Source organism: Rhagoletis zephyria, unplaced genomic scaffold, assembly GCF_001687245.7.
Source record: "Rhagoletis zephyria isolate East Lansing unplaced genomic scaffold, Rhagoletis_zephyria_1.1 Rzeph_scaffold_02247, whole genome shotgun sequence".
Lineage (NCBI taxonomy): Eukaryota > Metazoa > Arthropoda > Insecta > Diptera > Tephritidae > Rhagoletis > Rhagoletis zephyria.
Genome location: NW_016159331.1, coordinates 3038 through 11370, shown reverse-complemented (window position 1 = coordinate 11370; position 8333 = coordinate 3038). Strand labels below are relative to the sequence as shown.

At 38.2% G+C, this 8333-nt stretch overlaps 1 long non-coding RNA gene across 1 annotated transcript; it reads left to right on the top strand.

Annotated features, from left to right (window-relative positions):
- Positions 1–8121: 8121 nt before the first annotated feature.
- On the top strand, positions 8122–8302 carry LOC108366378 (uncharacterized). The gene is made up of 2 exons (XR_001848075.1): positions 8122–8158; positions 8217–8302. It is a non-coding gene; the product is annotated as an uncharacterized LOC108366378 (long non-coding RNA).
- Positions 8303–8333: the final 31 nt, after the last annotated feature.

Here is an 8333-nt window from a genome sequence, read left to right as displayed (position 1 = left end):
CGTTTTCCTCGCCCTTTACAATTTTATCCACACCCCTTATTGTCTCCAAGCCTTCGTTAGCTGAGAAAACGGCCTTGAATTTTTCCAACACCAAATTGGCAAGAGGTCTCTGCGCTTCTATAAGCCGCATGGGCAATGTGTATATTTTTTAATCTTAAAAAAAAATTGTAAATGCTATAATAATTTTTTTAAAGGTAGAAAAGGCAAAAAAAGGCAAATATCTTAAAAAAGGCAAAAAAAGGCAACATCAAATGTGTATATATGGAATCAGAGAAAGCTAAATCGTGGACATTCTTAATCGAATATGCTCTATCTCGTTAGCAGAAAAAAAGGCAATTTCCATAAAATCCGTTCCCTGGTTATAACCTTCTTTATGACTTTAATATTAACCAATTAATCACAATTCATTAAATAAAAACACCTCAAAATCACGCGTCTTACTTTGGTTGCATATGCAAATTAAATGGCGGAGTTCAGCCGTCAAACTCCAAAATATGCAAAAGAATAAGAGACAAAAGAAGATACTATATAACCCAGTAAGCATTAAAAATATAAACCTTTCCAGGGCAATAGTATAAGTGCAGAATACGTTCATTTCTCTGATTGGAAAAATTTATATTGGGATCGATAGGTGTCTTAGTCCTGATTATAGACATAATAGACATCACTGGGGCGGCAGCCCCAGGTTTACCACACAGAAAGGAAATTCTAGTTACCTTATCCTTTTCCAAGGCTACAAGTTGGTGCACACCAAAAGGAGAATTCTATTTGGTAAGGGCTATAAGTGTTCTCTGCGAAAAGTGTTCAGCCTCACTTCTTTCGCCTGATAACGACCTTGGGAAAATTTATTTTATTTAAAAACCCCACCCGTAATGCCGTTTTTCGCCCATTTTCAAACGGTTCCGTGATTGTCTGTGAGAGGGCCCCGGAAGGGGCGGGGTGCGGCTTTTCGTAAAGTGGGACTGTCCCCTTTCAAATGGTGGGCAGGGGTTACGGAGCCACGCCCCTCCCCCTCCGCCCCACCCCAAAAACGTAAGGCAAATAACTAAACATTTCCCATCTTGGTCCTTAAATTTTTAAGAATACAATTATTATAATCATAATGGTAAAAAATATGATTACAATTAAAGTAATCGTAATCGTATATGGGTATTTCCATACGTCGCATACCTGACAGTCGTACGTTTCAATGTGATACAAAAAAGGAATACCATTTGTTTTCTTTAACTTTTTTGGGCCATTGTATAGCACATAATTAGCTCTAAATTTAACCGAAAAATAAAATCAGTCGAACAGCTTGGTCCTAAAATATAAGCATTTAAAGAGAGTGTCGTTACGTGACAAAAAATGGAATTTGATTTTTTCTTTTCTTACAAAATCGCAAAACTCTGCGAATTGTGGATGGCTATTTTCATGAAACTTATTTTAATATGATTTGAAGCCATTCTAGTTGTTTTTAGAGTTTTTTGAATTAGTGCAAATTGTTTAAATTTTCCTTTACAGCCCCAAGTGTGAAACGTGACGTGACGTAGCGTCACGTGACATAAATTTCCATCGTTTTATTTTTGTTAGTATTGCTTTTAGATGAATCTTTAACGCAAATAAAACATGTATTTTGCGTCGAATATACTTTATATTTTGACTTCAGCGCCAATTCAGGGTCAGGGTGTTGGAAATCTATGATTTATTATGTTTCAAATACATACGCCAAATTCGAACCAAATCGGACCATAAATACGGTTTTTCGAAATACCTCGACCTTGGCACCACCTAGGAAGACCATTTTACGCAAACATGATTCTACTTACATAGCCAGTATATATTGAAAAAGTCTATGTTCGTTATGCCTATAGCTGGGCTCGTCGATGCCATTATCGTCGATACCATAGAGACATTCGTCATCGTCGCAAACCCATAGTTTCATCGAGTCTGCTGCCGTGGATGTCTGCTTGGGGCCTTCGCCGTTTCCGACACGACGTACCACATAACGATCGTTCGGTAAACATTTCAATGCCTGGTAGGGTCCCAAAAACTTATGAGTGAACTTCGAACCTGGTGCTTGCTGTGTCCGACGTATGGCAACCATGTCTTCCTCTTTGTAAATCCATGCTTTCTTTCTCTTCTTATTGGCTCAGTTCTCTTCCTGCGTCTGCAGGATCTCCTCGTGGGCATGACGTCGCAGGTCATTTCGCTCCTCATCAAATGAGGTGATGGATTCGCTTTCCAGTAGATCCACTAACTGCTGATCTTCTTTAAATTGTGCGTCAACCCCAAAAAGGAGTCTAAACGGTGTAGCCGCTGTACTTCGGTGCGCCGTTGTATTAAGAAGACGCTGGGCAACTTCGAGATGGCGATGCCATTCGTCGGGTTCCGGGGCAGATAACTTTGTAAGGAGTGGGATTAATGACCGGTTTACCCTCTCTATTTGGCCGTTAGCTCTCGGGATGCCCGTCGTTGTTAACACGTGACTAATGCCTCATCACGGCAATATTCCGCGAACTCTTTCGAAGTGAAAGCGGTGCCGCGGTCACTAACAATGCGTCTTGGATTGGTAAATGCATATGCTTATTTCCGTAGCCGCGCGATGACCTCCGCCGCTGTTGTTGACCTAGTCGCATATAACCGAACAAATTTTGTGAAAGCGTCGATGACAGCAAAGATGTGGCGATATGATTTTCTTGTCGATGGCAGCGGACCCAAGTGGTCCGCATGGAACGTGTGAAAAGGGTAGCTTCCCTTGTCTCTTGGATGGAGGAATCCTTCCGATTTACCGGCTTTCCGCTCTGCTAAGATGCAAGATAAACAGCTTTGAATTACTTTCTTGATTTTCTGTCGTAGACCTGGCATCCAGTAGACATCTTCGATGCATCGATCTTGGAACAACGATACGCGATTCATCGCCTACGTCCTTATACAAAAGTCCACGCCAAATGCTATAACCATCATGAACGCCGTTCTCAGCTAGTGCAATTTTTTCACTCAATTCGTCGTTTTCACGTTGAAGTTTTTTTAGCCTCTTTGTAAGGCTGTCCTCGTCTGCTGTAACCACCAAACATGACGAGAGTGGATAGCGACTCAGTGCGTCGACGTGCTTCAGACTGCGTCCCGGTCTATGCTCGATGGCGTATTGAAATTCTTCAAGCAATAGTGCCCAACGTGCCACCCTAACGCACAAATCTCTCTTCTCCTTGGTCATCGTGAACGCTTTGCAATCGGTGACTATTTTAAATGGAATGCCCAATAGATACACCCGGAACCTGCGCAATGAACGGACGATAGCCAAAACCTCCAGCTCGTAACTTGGATACTTTTCCTCCGCTTGAGTCGTCTTACCGCTGGCAAAATATATTGGATGCATCAGTCCGTCGTCCGCAACTTCATGCAATAGTATCGCTCCATACCCGTCTTTAGAGGCGTCCGTGTGAAGTTCAGTCCTAGCTCCTGTTCTATATAGGCTTAGTACTAGTCGGCTGGTCAAGTACGTCTTCAGTTCATCCATAGCATGCACCTCAGCATCATCGAATTTAAAAGTAACATTTGTTCTCAACAGATTGGATAGGGGACGCGCTATTCGTGAATAGTCTGTAATAAACTTTCTAAAGTAGACTGTTAAGCCTAGGAAGGCTTGTACTTGTCGAACATTTGCTGGCTTAGGAAAATGCTTTACGGCTTCGATCTTCGTCTCAGACGGCTTCACCATTCCGTCTTCAATGATGTGGCCCAAAAACTCGACGCGTCTTGTAAGAAACTGGCATTTCTCCAGATTGATATCGAGTCCTGCTTTCGATGCAATGCCTAACACTCGTTTCAGCCGCTCTAAACCGTCGACGTAGTCCGCAGAGATGACTATTAGGTCATCCATGTATGTCAGCACGATTCCCTCACGGATGGCGTCACGAAAAACAGCGTTTATATACCTCTGGAACACCGGTGGAGAGTTGCAGAGTCCAAACGGCACGCGCAAAAACCCAAACTGCCCATCTGGCACAACGAAGGTGGTGTATTTTACGCTAGCGTCTTCGACCCTTACATGGAAGAACCCATTCCTCAGGTCCAAGGTACTGAACATCTTTGCGCCCTGGAGTCGATCTAGCTGATCTTCGATCAAGGGCAGCGAGAATCGATCCCTAACGATTTTTCTGTTTAAAAGCCTGTAATCGACACAAAGCCGATGTGAACCATTCTTCTTTTTGGTAAGTACCACGGGATTGGCGTAGTCGGATGAAGATGGTCTAACTATTCCCTGGCCATCCCACTCCGCAACCTGCTTGTTGACTATATCTCTTTCAAGAGGCGACAGTCGCCTCGCCTTTTGATACACGGGCTCATTGTCCTTGAGCACAAGCCTCATGCTAACCGTCGTTTCGATCCTCTTTCTAGGCTGATACTCGGTAACTAGCTTTCGAACCTCCGCCTTCATGTCGTCGTTCTCGATGTAAGACAATCTCATCCCTTCTTTACTATCCTCTTCGCATAAATTGATTTGCATAATTTCAGCTACCTCGTCATCTTCGTCTGCATCAATGCAAATGAGCCCTTTCTTCGCATGAAAGTTCCTCTTCTCCAGAAAATCTGTTCCAATAAGAAGGCGATGGCTTGACAAGCTATCGGAAATAACGCAAATTCGTATTGGAAACAGACGCCCATCTATTTGTATTTTAGTATCAAACTCCCCAATTCACGATAACTCGAGCAAAAATTGAGATATCTCAACGAAATTTGGTATGTAGGTTTCCGTTAATCCAAGGTAGGTTGGTATTGAAAATGGGCGAAATCGGACTGTAACCACGCCCACTTCCCATATAACGGTAATTTTCAGAAATACGAAAACTGCGATATTTTAGTAACTACTGGAGATTATTCACTCAAAATTGATATTTACAATAAGTTTTAGACAAAAATAAGAATATTATAAATTTTTGGAACAGTTATTTTATAATTTATTTCATACAATTGAATTAATTAATAAAAGTCATCTGTAATATAACACTGTTCAACAGAAGTTTGGCAGAGTAACACTGGTCTATTTCTGAAAGTAGTAATCATGTTGATAATTTTTAGAGTGAAAAGTTGCCAAGTTCATTTTTAGAAAATTTACAGGGGACAAAAAAAAATTTTTTAAACCAATTCCTTTAAGAATTTTGCAGAATGTTCCGTTGCAAATGAAAAGATTTCGAGTTTTTTGTGAGCCTATCGATTTTTCTGTGCCTCTTTCAGACTTAGTAAATTTGCCTTTAATTAGGGTTGCCAGACGGACTGCTTTTGGAAGTAAACGTATTCCTTTTTATTGCAATGTACTCCATTGTACTCCCAAAAAAAAATATCTGGAAATAAACTCCTTTATTAGCTTTGTACTTCTTTATAGATTTTGCGAAAAAGTAGTTTATTGTTAATTATCCACAGATTTTACTTCAATTTTATTAATTTGTTTTTAAATTTTAACCTTCATTTGGGTTTACCGGCGGTAAACACTTTGGGAGAAAAGCGCAAGTCTTCGTCGGTTACTTTATTACATATCTTCTGTAACCATAGGCTAATTTCCCCCATTTGGGTCCTTTATACTCCGTCTTTTGTCCAACATAAGGCCTCATACTCAGCAATCGAAAAGACTCGAAACCTGAAAAAGAGGTTCGTGCCGCATGTACTTATCTCCCAAAGCTGGCAAATGCAAAATAGGATTCAAATTTTAAAACCAATTAATAAAATTAAAGTAAAATGTAACCTTAACTAGCAACTACAACACAAAGTTAACAAACAAAAAACACAAAATCTATAAAGAACCCTTTTATTTTTCAAAAAACCTGTGCGACAGTTATTATTTTGCGCGCTGTACTTTGCCATTCATATTGTGGCAAACACTACTTAGTAACTAAAGTTAAGTGTGATCGTGAAAAGGTGTAAGCATAGCCTTAGGGGCAGGGCGCTCGGGTATAATAATCAGAAAAATATTAAATTAATTATACGGCTTAAATTAAAAAAATGGTCATACATTCAGGAAGAGTCTGGAATTCTTTTGTAGTTTTTAGTTTTTTAGTTGGGGAAACTTTCCTATAAGGGCGGTCATTGAGAACTGAATTCTACGGAAAAATACTGTGGACGCAAATGAAAATTGTGACTTTTGGCAATTTTTCTAAGGGGTCCGCAGGGGCCCTAGGTGGACGGGAGCAACATTTTTGTCAATGGCGGTTCATGCCCTCTCCAAAAAGATCACCATGGCGCATATTCATACAAATATTTAGTATTCAACTAAGTCGAAACTATTCTAAGTCACAACTAAAGCTATTCATAGTCGCCTTAGTTTCGACTTTTCTAGGGAGAAGTATTTTATTAAATTAAGGGAAAACGGAAATATGTAAAAATTAAGTTGGTAGAGGGTGATTTTGATAATATTGAATAATCTCCAATTAAAATTTACAAAGATCGATCCATTTTAATCGGAAGATGAAATTAAATGCGTATTACAATTCGAATAAAGCTACATCACAATTTTATAATTGGAATAATTTAGATAAATTCTCAAATAATAAGTCAGTTTCACGCAAGTTCTTTTAAAGTAAATTTGTGCATAACATTTAGATATCTACTATTTGTATGTTTCACAGCATGCTTTCGATAAACATCGACTTCACATCACTGCGGTTGTTCTGGCTATTTCACACAATTAACAAGAAAATGATACCTTATTCTTTTGCATAATCATGCAATGAAAATAAAAATTACATAAACGGATGATCAAACTTGACATTATTTAATAAAAATGTAATTTTTCCAAAACATCGTAAAGAAAAATCGATACATTTTCACCCTCGTTTTGCTATATCGTAAACTAAGTCGAAACTACTTAGTAGAAGTCTGAAATGCGACTATGAATAGAAATAAATTTTAAGTTGGTACTTAAATTTAAGTTGCAACTTTGTTAGTTTCGACTTAGTTGCTGGACTATGAATACGCGCCCATTTCTTTAACAATCGTCCCTATTGGAAAGCCAACCAATATAGTTATTTATTTTTCACACTTATTGTTGCTTTGAAAAAGATTTCTAAGATATCTTTGTTTGTTTGTACCTAATTTATGGTAATTTGTAACAATAAATTGCAGAAAAAAAAATTTACTCCTTTTTTATGTCATGTACTGCTTCTTTTCTATCGAAAATATAAATGTACTCCTTTCTCCGTTTCAAAATCTGGCAACCCTACCTTTAATTGAATATAAACGGGAAGAAATAAAACAAGCACTTTACCTTGCTTCCTATATCCAAATATGAGATTTCACAAAAAGTGGACTTAGCAACTTTTCACTTAAAGCTACCGATATTTTAATAGGTCTTTCTTTGTAGGACTTTCTTTTCGCTGGCAACTACGCTTCAAAAAATGTTTAGATATTCACAATAATAGTTAGATTAAAAAATAAAAGTCCGGGAATAAAATAGGCACTGAATCGGGTTTCGATACAAGTACATTCTTCCGATACCTACTCAGTACTCGGTTCAAAAGTATCGATACCAAAATTACTTGGTATCGGATGAAAAGTATCAAGTATATACTTGAATTTACTTGTATCGTTTTATCCCTATTTGTGCATGTTAATACAATGCGAAGCTGTCACGTAAAGCGAAGCAAAAGTTTTATGTGGTATCAGGTTGAGTGAACGATGTCGATGTTTTTCACTTTTGTAGTCGATGTATGGTCCAGTAAAACATCGATATACTTGGACGAAACATCGATGTTTTGAAATTATCGATGCATTGTTTGCATCTCAGTATATCCAGTAAAAAAACTGTGGTGAAGTCCTTTATGGGGATAAAGTTTCCAGAGGTGAAATTTTAGGTAGCACACAATTTCTTACACGCATGGTTGCTTTTCAGCACTCATGAAAGAAACTTAAGAAATATTTGAAAAAAAAGTTCATATAGTACATTAATTTTGAAAGAAATACCATATAATGTATGTACTCTGGTTAATAATATCAAAAAATGTATTAGAACCACCGTTTAATGTTATATTTGATACAAATTAATATTGCTGCCCCGAACGCTCTGCGCCTTGCCACTGAATAATAGATTTACTTAAAATTACATCCCTGGTCCTTGTTCTTTCTGTATCGCATCGTGGTGAATTCACATTTCTCAGAAATTTGACAACAAAACAAAACAAAGCAAGTATTTTATTTGCTAATTTTTGCGATTTCTATTGTTTAATGTAAATTTGTCTTTTTAGGATATGTCGAGCCAACAAAGAAGGCACAGTTGGAAAATTTAGTAATTAGTATTGAAGTAGCTGGCATATTTGGAAAATTATGCCGATAAACAGGATGGAATTTGGTAAAGTAAGTGC